The sequence below is a fragment of the Coregonus clupeaformis genome, chromosome 6 (assembly GCF_020615455.1).
Source record: "Coregonus clupeaformis isolate EN_2021a chromosome 6, ASM2061545v1, whole genome shotgun sequence".
Lineage (NCBI taxonomy): Eukaryota > Metazoa > Chordata > Actinopteri > Salmoniformes > Salmonidae > Coregonus > Coregonus clupeaformis.
In genome coordinates this window covers 13,296,745-13,303,085 of record NC_059197.1, presented here as the reverse complement: position 1 = coordinate 13,303,085, position 6,341 = coordinate 13,296,745, and the positions used below count along the sequence as shown (strand labels likewise).

At 44.4% G+C, this 6,341-nt stretch overlaps 1 protein-coding gene across 1 annotated transcript in view; it reads right to left on the bottom strand.

Annotated features, from left to right (window-relative positions):
* Positions 1–6,341, bottom strand: part of LOC121567684 (rho guanine nucleotide exchange factor TIAM1) — a 169,982-nt gene that overhangs the window by 116,121 nt on the left and 47,520 nt on the right. The gene's annotated exons all lie outside the window — the stretch shown is intronic.

Here is a 6,341-nt window from a genome sequence, read left to right as displayed (position 1 = left end):
CCTGGTTAAATAAAAGGTTAAATAAATAAAATAACAAAGGTTAACCTATCTGCTATAGTACTGTATGGGTATTCATCAGCATTAGAAGGCATTAGCAGCAGGGCTCTCAGAGACATACATACATTACATAAACGTATACAGAAAGTCAATTCCAGCCACCCCCACGACTCTGGAGGAAGAATAGGTTTATTATAGGACCACATTAGTAACTATGGTGCAACAGGAATGTAATGGTGGAGCTCTATGGTTTCACTGTGACCGGATCGCTTCCTCAATGGCACTTAGAGCTGCAACAAAGGATCTTCTCCACCCCAATAACCAGATGATATATACCATCCCGTGGCAGTCTTTCCACTAGATTATGCAATGAACGTAGGGTGAGAAGTACACTGATTCATGGTCCTTGTTGAAGCACATCAGCAACACCTACGCACTGACTGAAACAACTCTCTCAACTTGGAATGCCGGCCCACCACCTCAAGCTCAACAAAACGGCGCTGCTCTTCCTCCTGGGGAAGGCTTGCCCGCTCCTAGACCTCTCCATCACGGTTGACAACTCCTCGGTTGACAACTCCATGGTGTGTCGTCGTCGCCCTCGAGTGAAAAATAACCTTGGCGTGACAATGGACAACACCCTGTCGTTCTCTGCTAACATCAAAGCAATGACTCCCTCCTGCAGGTTCACGCTCTACAACAACGTCTCCCAAACGTTTTGCCCTAGAACTACAAATCTGATTTGAATAATCAAAGCTTGATGATGAGTTGATTATTTGAATCAGCTGTGTAGTGCTAGGGCAAAAACCAAAACGTGCACCCCTTGGGACCGAGTTTGGGAAACGCTGCTCTACAACATCCGTAGAGTATGACCTTTCCTCACACAGGAAGTGGTGCAGGTCCTAATCCAGGCTCTTGTCATCTCCTGTCTAGACTACTGCAACTCTCTGTTGGCTGGGCTCCCCGCTTGTGCCATCAAACCACTGCAATTTATCCAGAACGCTGCAGCCCGCCTGGTGTTCAACCTTCCCAAGTTCTCTCATGTCAACCCGCTCCTCCGCACACTCCATTGGCTTCCGGTCGAAGCTTGCGTCATCTTCAAGACCCTGGCCTACGGAACAGCAAGAGGAACTGCCCCTCCCTACCTTCAGGCTATGCTCAAACCCTACACCCCAACCTGAGCACTCCGTTTTGCCACCTCTGGTCTCTTGGCCCTCCCACCCCTACGGGGAGGGCAGCTCCCGCTCAGCCCAGTCCAAGCTCTTCTCTGTCCTGGCACCTCAATGGTGGAACCAGCTTCCCCCTGAAGCTAGGACAGCAGAGTCCCTGCCCATCTTCCCAAAATGTCTGAAACCCTACCTCTTTGAAGAGTATCTTAAATAACTCTCATGGCGCCCCTGACGCCACCCTGCCCACCCCAAAACTTTTTTACAATAATAATAATAATAATAATTTAAAAAAGACACTAGTCTTTTCCAACTAGCACTGACTTTGCAGATAACATACTTTGTTGAGGGAAAAATATACTTGATACGATTGTGATGTGCTGTTGTCTCACCTAGCGATCTTAACATGAATTCACTAACTAAGTCACTCTGGATAAGAGCGTCTGCTAAATGACTCCAATGTCAATGTAAAAATGTAATCTTCAGATAGTCATCCCATTACAGCATTGGCAGTATAACGCCGTGACTAACTACTAGTGAAGAAACGAGGCTATACTGTGAACTGTAGGTTACCTTCCGATGAACACTAAGAATGCTCTAGCCTAGTGCATCTCACCACAAAGTGACCCGTCTCATTCTACTACAACATTGGCAGTATTCAGTAGAACATTATTGTCTGGGGTAGGGCAACTACCAGGCCCGAGAGGTGTAGGAGAAACAACACAGCTTACTCCATGGCAAACACTAACAAATGCACTGTTAACCCCCTTTTGAATATCTAGGACAGTGAAAAACTGTTTCCTCCCCTTGTCTTCTTGACCCTTTTTGATTTTCTTTCCATCAGGCATCTAATGCAGAGGGCTCGGCTTGCTATCGTTTCCACACAGCAGCTAAGAGTTAAGAGACGGCTTAGAGGCAACTCTCTCTCTCTCTCGCTCTGTCACCGGTCTGCTCTACAAAACTAAAAGGCAAACCACGTGTCCCAAATGGCACCCTATTCCCTATATAGTGCACTACTTTTGACCAGAGTCCTATAGTGCCCTGATCAAAAATAGTGCACTATGAAGGGAACAGGGTGCCATTTGGGACACATTTAAAGAATGAAGGGATTCCTTTCTATAAATGGTCTATATCCTGTTAACTGTTCACCAACATTGCTCCAGTCCACGGTGCAAAGCCAGGATTTAAAACATTTTAAAAGCTCCTTGGAGCTTTGTTGAAACCCCCCCCCAGAAAAAATGTGATTATAAAATAGTGTATGATCATCACATTTTTCGCTAGCCTATAGAGAATACCACTGCTGACATCACAGCAGATGTCTTTTTACTGACAGAAAACATCTATTCTATTAGGCTAGCCTGGAATCCAAATTGAATATCACTCTGTTTCACATCCGAGTTTGCTTGTTGAAGGTCTGGGGGAATAATTCGATGAGCTCTTTAAAAGAAAAAGGAAAACTGGCACATTGCTCTTGCCAGTACCTCTTTGTTTATTTAAGCATACCTCTTTAGGCCTATGTAATCCCTACGTGTTACGTGTTACTACGTGTTACGTGTTACTACGTGTTACGTGTTACTACGTGTTACGTGTTACGTGTTACCGAAGGGGGCAAGGGGTACTGTGTAGGAGCTCGCCACCATCCACCCTGTGAAACCAGAACAATACCAGTGTGATCTAATACAGACCATAGCCTACTGTCACGCCCTGGCTCTGGGGAGGCTTGTATGTTGAGCCAGGGTGTGAGTGTTCTTTGTTTTTCTAGTTCATGTATGTCTATGTTGGCCAGAGTGGTTCTCAATCAGAGGCAACGAGTGTCAGCTGTTGCTGGTTGTCTCTGATTGGGAACCATATTTAGACAGGCTGTGTCTACCGAGGACGTCACGTTATCGTTTGTTGTTTTGTTCGTGTGATTACTCATATAATAAAAATATGTTCACCTTCCACGCTGCGCCATGGTCCTCTGTTCCCGACGATCGTGACACCTACCCTACACAAAGGGCCCATGTCTGCGTATCACCCTATTCCCTTTAATAAATAAAATAAAATATATAAATGTATTTTTTAGTCTCTTTCCTCGCTTGTAATTTTAAATACAACGAATTGCCTATCAAACTACATCATTTCTCAACGACCCACCGGCGCCCAGCAGTTTCCTTTGGAGTTGCCAGCATGTGTTGTCTCTGGGTCAGTGACAGAGGGATGGGGGGCAACTGCAGTTTGACTGTTTGTCAGTAGCACAACAAATTCAAATCAAGTAAAGACTAGTTTGATTGTTTTGACAGCATAGCCTAGCTAACTAGCTGATTCATCTAGCCTACATTAGAGATGATCAGTTGATATATCTACAGTGGGGGAAAAAAGTATTTAGTCAGCCACCAATTGTGCAAGTTCTCCCACTTAAAAAGATGAGAGAGGCCTGTAATTTTCATCATAGGTACACGTCAACTATGACAGACAAAATTAGGAAAAAAAATCCAGAAAATCACATTATAGGATTTTTAATGAATTTATTTGCAAATTATGGTGGAAAATAAGTATTTGGTCAATAACAAAAGTTTCTCAATACTTTGTTATATACCCTTTGTTGGCAATGACACAGGTCAAACGTTTTCTGTAAGTCTTCACAAGGTTTTCACACACTGTTGCTGGTATTTTGGCCCATTCCTCCATGCAGATCTCCTCTAGACCAGTGATGTTTTGGGGCTGTCGCTGGGCAACACAGACTTTCAACTCCCTCCAAAGATTTTCTATGGGGTTGAGATCTGGAGACTGGCTAGGCCACTCCAGGACCTTGAAATGCTTCTTACGAAGCCACTCCTTCGTTGCCCGGGCGGTGTGTTTGGGATCATTGTCATGCTGAAAGACCCAGCCACGTTTCATCTTCAATGCCCTTGCTGATGGAAGGAGGTTTTCACTCAAAAAATCTCACGATACATGGCCCCATTCATTCTTTCCTTTACACGGATCAGTCGTCCTGGTCCCTTTGCAGAAAAACAGCCCCAAAGCATGATGTTTCCACCCCCATGCTTCACAGTAGGTATGGTGTTCTTTGGATGCAACTCAGCATTCTTTGTCCTCCAAACACGACGAGTTGAGTTTTTACCAAAAGTTATATTTTGGTTTCATCTGACCATATGACATTCTCCCAATCCTCTTCTGGATCATCCAAATGCACTCTAGCAAACTTCAGACAGGCCTGGACATGTACTGGCTTAAGCAAGGGGACACGTCTGGCACTGCAGGATTTGAGTCCCTGGCGGCGTAGTGTGTTACTGATGGTAGGCTTTGTTACTTTGGTCCCAGCTCTCTGCAGGTCATTCACTAGGTCCCCCCTGTGGTTCTGGGATTTTTGCTCACCGTTCTTGTGATCATTTTGACCCCACGGGGTGAGATCTTGCGTGGAGCCCCAGATTGAGGGAGATTATCAGTGGTCTTGTATGTCTTCCATTTCCTAATAATTGCTCCCACAGTTGATTTCTTCAAACCAAGCTGCTTACCTATTGCAGATTCAGTCTTCCCAGCCTGGTGCAGGTCTACAATTTTGTTTCTTGTGTCCTTTGACAGCTCTTTGGTCTTGGCCATAGTGGAGTTTGGAGTGTGACTGTTTGAGGTTGTGGACAGGTGTCTTTTATACTGATAACAAGTTCAAACAGGTGCCATTAATACAGGTAACGAGTGGAGGACAGAGGAGCCTCTTAAATAAGTTGTTACAGGTCTGTGAGAGCCAGAAATCTTGCTTGTTTGTAGGTGACCAAATACTTATTTTCCACCATAATTTGCAAATAAATTCATTAAAAATCCTACAATGTGATTTTCTGGATTTTTTTCTTCTCAATTTGTCTGTCATAGTTGACGTGTACCTATGATGAAAATTACAGGCCTCTCTCATCTTTTTAAGTGGGAGAACTTGCACAATTGGTGGCTGACTAAATACTTTTTTTCCCCACTGTAACTATCTGATTCATCTAGCCTACATTAGAGATGATCAGTTGATATATCTAACTAGCTGATTCATCTAGCCTACATTACAGATTATGATCTGATATCTAACTATCTGATTCATCTAGCCTACATTAGAGATGATCAGTTGATGTATCTAACTATCTGATTCATCTAGCCTACATTAGAGATGATCAGTTGATGTATCTAACTAGCTGATTCATCTAGCCTACATTAGAGATGATACAGCCAACCCCAGAAGTGGTTCTAGCAAAGATACTTAAATAACTCCCTTTCATCTTTGGTTCTAGCTTGCTTAGCTTACAGTGTGTAATGAGTGAGTGTGTTTTAGCAGAAAATTAAGGCCTATGTTAAAACAAATCATGGACAACGTGGCGACAGGAGCAGTAGAAAAGTATCAAACTTTTTTTCACTTTGAGCACCAAAGATCTGGCCCTGCAATGTTGTTGCTCCACCTGGTTCACAACAGTCCACCTTCCTCTTATTCAGATGAAATGAAGTCATGTGACTGTCTGACTGTGTTGCTGCTCTCTAATATCCTGAGGTTCTAATGACTCATGTGATACGTCCCAAACGGTGCCCTATTCCCTATATAGTGCACTACTATAGACTAGGGCCCATAGGACTCTGGTCAAAAGTAGTGCACTATCTAGGGATTAGGGCACCATTTGGGCCCTCTCACCATGCAACGTGAATGACGGTTGTCAACAGCCTGTTGGGCCAGAGGGAGTCTGTGTGACATCAATACGGCACTCTTTTGTCCCATCCTCTTTCACATGGAACATATTTTGATCTGGATTGTGTATTTATTATAGCCTAGTCCCAGAGACTTTGGTGCTGTTTCTTGGAAACTCCATTGTTGTCATGACAATGAGTGACAAGGAGTTGGCATGGTGGCCCAAACAGACTGACACTACATTTAGTAACTCCAGGCTGATTCTTCTCTCTTACTTTAGGGGGAAAAAAAAAAAATCAGGATTTCTTTTCTATTTAAAAGAGGGGCCATCTTCTTGGCTGGCTGAGGAGGGTGAGGACTTTGCCTTCTAAATGTGATCTGTAACCCTAGAAACATTGAATAGCAAACAGCTGGGGGCTGGGGGCTGGGGGCTGGGGGCTGGGGGCTGGGGGCTGGGGGGGCTGCCTGTTGGGCTGCTGTGAGCCCTGCAGCAGTAGCCGTGACAGACACTGCAATATGAAGTCAGGGAGCGGGGCTAGGTCTGT